General features: G+C 42.2%; 1 protein-coding gene across 1 annotated transcript in view; it reads left to right on the top strand.

Moving 5' to 3' along the window:
• The window catches only part of MACF1 (microtubule actin crosslinking factor 1), a 350964-nt gene that overhangs the window by 107051 nt on the left and 234510 nt on the right, over nt 1–9403 (top strand). The window lies entirely within an intron of this gene.

Below are 9403 nucleotides of genomic sequence, written 5' to 3'. Positions count from 1 at the left end.
GCAGGAATGTGGGGAAGGAATCTCTGATTACTATTTCTTAGCTTTCATTCGCTATTTTTTTCTAGGTGTTAGGAGTACATTGGTGAGATCCAGTTACATGATATTAAGTACATGACTTTTACAACGGTGTTCCCAAGTCACCATCTCTTCAGCAGATGTAAACAAGAACAGGAAGACACAGTTTGTACTGAAGCCATAATACCTGTAAGACAGAATTTAGCACTCACTTAGTATCAATACTTGGAATTTCAAATAGCTTTCAGTACACCGTGTCCACACTTGCATTCACATATATTATCTCATTGTTCCCCAAACTTCCTACTGTTTTAGCTTGCATCATCATTTTTCTTTTCCAGGACTGTTGAAATAATCTGTTTTGCCCATTCTCTGTGTTACCCCCACCCTCTCGCCCCTAGTCTGTCTTCTACCTGTAGCCAGAATGATCTTTCTAAACTACAGAGCTGTCTGTGTCACTCTGCTGCTTAAAATCCATTAAAGCTTTCGTTCTGCTTTTAAAAGAAAGTTCAAACTCTTCATCAGGAGATAAAAGGGTTTTCAAGATCTGCCCCCTGCCTATTTCACTAGTTTCACATCCTGTCTTGGCCTTATAAGCAGTACTCAGTACTCAAGCATCATTTAAAAACTTGTAGATACTACCCGAAATGCCTGTATCTTCTTTTTAACTAACAACTTGATGCTTGTCCTTCAAGGTAAATAGTTATCACTTCTGGAGAGCCTTCCTTGACTGGAATAAAAGTTCCTCTTCTGTGTTCCAGTAGCATTCTGTTAATACTTCCTACTCAACCCTGTGTGGTCATCTTGTTTAGCTTGTTTCTTTCCCCACTAATTAGATTTTATTACACTGTAAGATCTTTAAGAACAGGAACTCTTACTCATCTCAGTTTCTCAAGTGTCTGTGACAAAATAGATGTCAATGAATGTTACTTGAACAAATAAATGAAGGAATTAAGATATCATTAGATTAAGCTGTAACAGGAGCCATGCCCTGTTCATGTGTATACTTACAGGGCTTGGCTTAGCTTGATGTGTGGGCTGAGGTGAGTGCTTAGTATAGGTTAACTGAATAATATAGAGTTGCCCTGTGTATTAGTTTATTAATATCCATATCATGTCGTGGTAGTGTAAATAGGAAAAGGGCTTTATTTATATACCTGAGAAGAACATTTGAATTTTTTGTTTGTGAAAGGACAGACTAAGGTCTTGTTTTCTTTATCTGTAAAATGAACAAGTTGGACAATCTAATCTCTTAAGGTTCTTTCCATTTCCAGCATCCCACTAGGAGGACCAGCTATAATCCCTGGATCTGGACCATGGAGTACAATCTAGAATTGTACCATGCCTTTTTTTTTTTTTTTTTTTTTTAAAGCAGCTCCATTACACTATTGAGTCTCATTAACCTAAGACAAGTTATAAGATGGCCAGACCTCGTGCATGAACTGTTGTTGTCTCCCCTCCAGAGGCTGCTGTTCCTTTGGTTTTCTTGAACCTTCAGCATAAGACTTAAAGGCATCCTAGTTAAATTTTGTCCTATGAGATTTGGTGTAGATTTTTGCAGTTGCTTTGAATTTTAATTCCTCCATTTATGACTTAGCTGTGCATCCTCCATTTGTAGTACCTAAATTTTGTTACGCATGTAATAGACATGCAAATATTTAAACAGATGGTCACATACCTAATATAACTTTGCTCAAATAACTAAAACAATAGGTGTTTTAGTCATGATGTAGTCTTTTTCTTTCCTTAGCTATTTTTTTCTAGATTGTTCAGTGTGTAGGAAGACCACTGAACTTCGAGTCAGAAGATCTGGATTCTAAGTCTTGGCTTTTCTGCTTACTACTATGTGATGTTAGGTCACTTAATTCCTCTGGACTTCGAATTTCTAATTGGCATGAGAAGAGAAAAGACTAAAGTCTCTAGGTTTTTGCAATTCTGGCAGTACGATTATCTGGCCGACACTTGGATGTAGTATGGAATTGTGGTTGAGAGCTTGTTGAGAGTCTGGGGTCAGACTGCCTGTGTTTTCATCCTAGCTCTGCCCTTACTGGCAGAGTGACATTAATCTGTCTGGGCCTCTGTTTCCTCATCTGTAAAATAGGGTTAATAATACTGCATGGTTGCTTTGAGTTAGTTCTTAGAATATATTCTGCACATGGTTAAGGACTATATAATTGTTTGCTATCATTATACCTTTTTTTTTTTTTTTTAGCAAAACAAAACAAAACAAAAGATATCAGTGAAGACATTGCACTTTCCTGTGGGCTCCTGGGACAAAATATAAATGCTTGTTTTTACAGTTGGGAATTTAAAAATGTGGTAGAAGCCAATGTGGAAGTGTTTAAAAAGTTAGTGATATATTATGAATCATTATCTCACACATTAGAAGGAAAGACTATGGTCTGCTTTACTAGCCTCAGTAGTGGGTGATTTTGATGTTTTAGGAAGTAAATTAAATGTATAGCTTCAGTTTTCTGTACTAGTAAGAAAGCCAGTAGCTGTAAATTCTTAGATAACTTCTAGCCATGTATGGAAATATTGGCTTGAATCTCTTCCTTCCATTCAGCATTTTAATGAATCTGCAGGTAGCAGCCAGATTCAGCTTTTCTTGCCTCTCACATCTCTGAACATCTAGTGAACTATGAAATGGCTCAGCGGTGGGCTAAAAAGGAAGTGGACTGGCCCGGATAATCACTATACAGGCTGATTTCCTCTGGGTAATTAAGAGCCGACTGTCCTCATCAGGGTCCTCTCTTTCCTGTTAGCAGCAGCTTCCCTTTTGAGGCTCAGGATCTCCTAGGATCCTAAAGGAAAGGCCTGTCTCCTGGTGGCTAGACTGACATTGTCTCCAAAACTCTCTCCTACTTTCCTCAGTCTGTAGTACCTTCCGGGGAAATAAGTTATGCCTGGATGCCAGAGGAGCGAGAAAAAGGGCACGCTTTGGTTCACCTTCCTTAAACCTTACCCGGTTATGATTATTTTGATTTTTGGAGACTGTGAAATTATTTAGTATTTCTAGAAGTTGCTCTTACATACTCATTTGGGATATGCCTTAAATCTTCAGTTGGCCGTAGGTAAGTGTTTTTATTTCTTAACTTGCCAGGAACATTCTACCTCCTTACATATACAGCTTCCCTACCCCAGTTTAGTTACTCTGGTTTAGGTCCCTCTCAAAGACAGCATGGTGTAGCAGGAGGCCTGGCTTTGGAGCAGGACAGATGGATATGTAATCTTGGTCTAGTTATTTAACCTTTTAAAAGTAACTTCATCTCTAAAATGGAACTGATAATACTTATTTTTAGAGAATTGTTGGGATTAAATGAAATGATATTTAAAGTTTTTAGCACATTGCCTGTGAACTAACAGTAGGTGCTCAATTAATTTTAGCCTGGGTTATCGAGTGCCTTCTAAATGTGTTAGAGACTAGGATATGAAGAAGACAGTCCCTGCACTCAAGGAATTTAAATCTGATAAAGGAAAAGGTTATTAAATATGAATCAGGAAATCTTTATTCCCTTTTATTCTCTCTTCCCTATTTTTTATGCATTTCTTTTCCTAGGTTAAGGTAAATTCTAGAAGGACCCTTCCTCCAAGAGTGACCAAGAAGACTCTAATAAGAGGAACAAGCTGAGTAGAGTTGTCACAGGTTATCGGGGTGACTGGGAGCTTAGTCAAGGAGGGATAAAGTCAGCTGTTAGTCCCGTTATTAGTAAGTAGTAACAGGATTATTACCAGTTTGTAGGTGAGAGAGATGCCTAATAGGGAGTAAGGAAACTGTCAGGGAACTGAAGCAGGTAACAGGGCTTGTTTAAACTGTGTGACCTGCTAGGTAAACTTGTGTTTACTTTTTTTCCCACTTGCAGTCTTTTGGGCTAATTTCTGGAAACCTGCTTTCCTGGGTGCCGCCCCTCCCTCCCTGTCTTCAGGAATGGGATTGGAAGTAGCATTAGCCTGAAGAAGTTGTTCTATTTAGGGAGCTAAAGCAGAGGGCCAGTGATTAGGCCCTTATCTGCAGTGGGGCCTTTCTGAGTGGTGTGGGGACAGGATCGGAGCGGCTGTCCTGACATCAACAGAGGCTCTGCCTTTTCTGTCCCCTGGTTGCATCAGAATTATGAAGAATCACTGATGGGCCGGGCCATCTGAATGAAAAAGCCCTTCATTGTGTTTCTTCAGTATTCCAGTGTCTGGTACAAGTAGCCAAGACTCAGAAAACAAGTTGGACAAACAAGCAAGCAGCCTTCCACTGAAGGATAAAGGGATTTCTGGCACAGCTGAGTTAAGTGCGTTGACTGCAGAGACAACGTGGGAGGGTCTGGGAAGAGGAAGGTGCCTTTGGGATGACATTCCTGGCTGGATGAGGGGAAAGAATGGAGCAAACAAGCAAATCGTATTTTTGAAGCTGATGAAATCTGCTGTGCCAGATCTCCTAGAGGCTGGTTGGGTCTGGGCTACTCTATAAGGAGGTGGAATCACTGGGGATAGACTTTTGACTCTTTGGGCAGCTCAAAGTTGGGACGTGAAGCTCCCTGTGGAATCTAGGAAATCCGTTGGCAGCGGACAGCGTGTGGGCTTGCCCCGTGATAGCCTCCCCGACCGTGGGGCTTTCTCAGTCGGTTAACACTTTACACACACTTCCGCCTGAGAAGAGTCCAGCCCCAGCAACAGGTTGTTGGGCAGTGGATGCACTGGGCCTGTCTCGGCAGTAAGCCATTTTACCTCACCAGCCCTCCTGCAACTGTCTCAGATCCACCAGGTCACAAGCTTCTGCTCTGCAAGTGGAGGCTACCTCACAGACCGGCTTCTGCTTGCGCAGGCTTACTCACTCACTAACTCGGCTGGACTTCTGCATCCAAAGTGCCCACCTCGCCTGCTGCTGTTGGTCTGAAAACACTGAGCTGGTGGCGCTTTTCAATAGGATGTCTCTTGCATGAAGACCTGGACCCAGTTTGGAAGTGCCCCAGGGAGGAGCTTCCTCTCTGACCTCAAGGGGAGGGAGGAGGTCAGTAGGAAGTGGTGGGTGGAGCCACTTCTCCGAACTTCTGCTGTCTCTGTTCACCTCGAAGCCTTTTTTAAGGAGCTGCAGGGCGTGCAACAGGCCCCTAGCCGGAGCTTCTTTGGCACACCTTCCTTCTAGGCAGGGTCAGCAGACACTGGCGACATGTGGCCCAGTTACCAAGATGAGCACGAGTTCAGCACCCACCTGGTTTGCCGCATGTGCTGCATGGGTTAGTACGTGAAGTTTTTTCCTTGTCTGGGCCTGAGGATCCCAAATAGCCCTTACTCTCACTGACTCATAAGAACGCATGGGCTCTGAAGACTTGGAGGTGTTACAGCTTTTGGGCTTGTTAAAACGTGCAGTGGGAGAGACTGGGGTGCCCGACTTTCTGGGGAACTTCTTAAGCTTGTAGTGACTGGCAGTTAAGAGCCTAAGCTTTGGGTGTGGGACTTTTTCTATAGAGACTGAATTCATGCTCATGCTTCTGTCTGTATCAGGAAACCACTTTTAAGTTATGTTGCATAGTTCTGAAAGTCCAGGGCGTATTTTTAGGAGAAGTTGGTTGGTTACAGAGTCCACCTCTGAGCAGACAGGATTGTGGGAGGAGGGGAGGGTGGAGTCACAACCCAGGTTTCCTCTTTGGGGCTGATTGCTAATCTTGCCAGCTGTGAGGAGAGAAAAAGGCTTGAAAGTGGCCTGGGGATGGGGATCTTAAGAAGAGTTGGAGGCTAGGAAAAGAGTCTTACTGGCTTAGATCTCTCTTGATAAAGGAGAGGAGTTCATTTAGATAATGTTCTGTGACCTTGAGCAAGTGGCCTAGCCCTGATTCTGCCCCTCTGTAACCTTATCTAAATTCTTAAATCTGGGCTTTGATTTCTTCATCTTTAAGATGATTTTTTTGAGGATCGTTAACCCCTATATCTCTTTGTATCTGTGAAGTATTTTATTTTTTCTGAATGTGATACTCCATTAAATATTCTAGAAGCTATTGTGTTTTTCTCCCTCTTCCCTTCTCCGTATAAGCCTCTCGTTCTATTTCTGTGGCTCTTTCTTTTGCCACCAGGCTTACTACGGGCTTATTTCTTTATCTCACTTCTGCCTTGTACTCTCTGATTCCCAGTAGGGCAAAGAATTATTGGTAACAAAGTTCAGATTTTCCTAAGAAACAACATAAAATTTTAATTTTGCCCTGAAGTCCCTAGTTATCACTTCCCTAAATTCCCACGTCTCAATCCTCATTGAGACATTCTGAGTCTTCACCAAGTCTTGGTGACAGATACCTTTCATGAATCCCTATTATAGTTATAGTTTGCACCTCTCCTCTTCCCTTCATTATATAGGACAATATTGTGTTGCCCTCTGATAATTTCACAGTGGCAGGAGAGTGTGGTGGTTAAAATTCCATGACAGATTTGGATTTGAATCTCAATTCTACTACTTAGTAGCCATGTGACATTGGGCAAATTATTAATAAGCATTTCTGAGCCTCAATTTGAACTATGAAATGAAGATAAATAATGTGTACTTGATAGAATTGTGAAGATTAAGTCAAATATCAATACTAAATGAGACAGGCCTTGCACAGTGCCTGACACAGAGTAAACACAATAAATATTGAGGTCATTCTTATCTCCCAAAGTTGACTTATATATACTTCTAAGGAAAGGAATCATTTATAATACTGGTGCCATTGTATATTATTGGTAAACATTTTAATTGCTTGATCTCCACTTCAGACCATTTTCTTTGAGCTCAGATTAAGTGGTGTGAAGTCTCCTGGGTGTAGATGTGGCAAGAAGAATTTAGAAAAGCTGTAACTGTGGAAGGGACGTCTGATTGGAGATCCCTGCTCTACGCTGAAAAGCAGTCTTTTAATTATCATTTGAGAATATTTTTTAGTCTGACTTTGAAAATACCATCATAAAGTATCCATATAGATATAACCTTGGCATACAGTGGGCTCTCATGTAGTATATGTGGTTAAATAAATGAGCATTCCTGAGTGCTTACTATTGTCCTAAATGTTGGATATTTAACGAAATTTAAAACATGGTTCTTGACTCCAAAGAACTAAAGTTCAGATAGAGAAATTGGATTTACATGTAAAGATATCTAACAATAGATTTTATATGTTCGGTGCCAAGTAAATTAAATAAACACAGGCATCCAGAGATGGCTGTGATAGCCAGAAAGGTGTAAAGAAAGAAGCTGACTTCAGCTGAACGTTGTAAGGAGGCTCTAAGTTAGATAAAACAAGAAGAGAGGGTAGATATTTCAGTAGGGAGAAATAGGTGAACAAAGGCAAGAATGTGCAAGGTATGTTTGGAAACTGAGATCAGAATGGTTGCAGTTGAGTCATGCAGGGGAGAGTCTAAAGATAAATTTGGAAGAGTTGATAGATTGCAAATTTCTTCAGGTTAGAGGCCGTGTCTTATCTTTATCTCTTCCAACCACCTAACACAGTGAATAAAAACTGGAATTGAATTTCAGAAGGTTGTAGTAGACAGTAGAAACAAAGGACTTGGGCTTGAGCCTCTGGTCGTCTGAGAGCCACTAAAGGATTTTGAATAGAGGGGTAATACGAGCAAAGTGGTGACTTAGGAAGACTTGTTGAAATAGGCTGGCTGTACTACCTGCCACGGCCTCAGCTATCAGCTGTTAGCATCAAATCTGTATCCTCAATTCTGCCTGCTCTTCTGAACTCTAGACCTAAGGTTCCAACTGTCTGCAGGAAGGGCCTGCTGACATCTCATTATGTTTCTTCTACTTTACCCAACCTATCCTCACCCAATCTGTGCCACCTGTTTTCCTTATCTCCAGGTACCACTCCTCCCAGTTGCTGTGACTGGAAACTTTTTTTTTTTTTTTTTTTTTTTTGTGGCTGCGTTGGGTCTTCCTCGCTGTGCGTGGGCTTTCTCTAGTTGGCGGCAAGCGTAGTCTGCTCTTCATTGTGGTGTACGGGCTTCTCGTTGTGGTGGGTTCTGTCTCTTGTTGTGGAGCATGGGCTCTAAGGCGCACGGGCTCCCGTAGTTGTGGCACGTGGGCTCAGTAGCTGTGGCTCGCCAGCTCTAGACACAGGCTTAGTAGTTGTGGCGCACGGGCTTAGTTGCTCCGCAGCATGTGGGATCTTCCCGGACCAGGGATCGAACCCGTGTCCCTTGCATTGGCAGGCGGATTCTTAACCACTGCACCACCAGGGAAGTCTCTGACTGGAAACTTTAGAATTATCTTGAATTCTCTCTTTCCTTAACATCAAGCCAGTAGTTAAGGGCTGTTGTTTCTTCCTCTACATTGGAGTGGGGATCTGGCTGCCCCTGCCCTATTCATGCTCTTAGATTTCTTTCTTGGTCTGTCACACACAGTAGGCCTCTGATTGCTTCTACCTCTTACTGTGTCTCTACTGCAGTCTGGCCTTCCGTCCAATGCCAGATTAATCTTTCCAAAACACCCTCTGGTTCAGAAAATTTCAGTGATATCCTTTTATCTACTGAATTAAGTAGATGCTCCTCATTCCTGCTCTCTGGAGTGATGTGGTCTCAGGTGACCCTGTTAGCTTCCCTTCTCATTACATGGCTAACTGTATGCTTTGTGTAGCCACCCCTTTCCTTCCAGTGTATCCTGTGTACTCACATATCTCCAAGTCACTGCTCGTGCTTATTCTTCACTTTGGAATTCCTTAACCTCTTTTTGGGCTGCCAACATCATACTTGTCACCCAAGGTTTACTTCAGATACCACACCTTTCATGAACTCTTCTCCTATCCCTCTGTCAGAATTAATCAGCTTTGTTTATCAGCATGATTTTGTGCAGCTTGTATCTGGTGTGCTATTTGCTTGGTGTTATTGTTAATTATTTACATATTGGTCTCTGCCACTACATTGACCTCATGTGGTCAAGGAACAGGCCAATTCCAACTTTCTATATATTTATTTCCCTTTTTGTTTATTTATTTAAAAGATTTATTATTTATTTATTTGTTTTATTTACTTTTGGCTGTGTCGGGTCTTTGTTGTGGTGAGCGGGCTTCTCTCTAGTTGTGGCGTGTGGATTTTTCTCTTCTCTAGTTCAGGCGCGTAGGCTCCAGGGCGCGTGGGCTCTGTAGTTTGCTGCACGCGGGCTCTAGTTAAGGTGTGCGAGCTCAGTAGTTGCAGTGTGCAGGCTTAGTTGCCCCGCGGCATGTGGGATCTTAGTTCCCTGACCAGGGATTGAACCCACATCCCCTGCGTTATAAGGTGGATTCTTTACCGCTGGAGCACCAGGCAAGTCCCAGGTATCTCATTTTTAGATTTTCAGGTGGTTGGTGCTTCTTGGGCTTCTTGAACCACTTGTAATTTTTCTGTGGCCCTCAGGGAAACAAGCAGAGGCTCTTCTCTGTTTGCTTTTTTTTTTTTT

The sequence above is a fragment of the Lipotes vexillifer genome, unplaced genomic scaffold, assembly GCF_000442215.2.
Source record: "Lipotes vexillifer unplaced genomic scaffold, Lipotes_vexillifer_v1.1 scaffold213, whole genome shotgun sequence".
In the NCBI taxonomy this organism is placed as follows: domain Eukaryota; kingdom Metazoa; phylum Chordata; class Mammalia; order Artiodactyla; family Lipotidae; genus Lipotes; species Lipotes vexillifer.
This window is presented reverse-complemented; position numbering and strand designations above follow the sequence as displayed.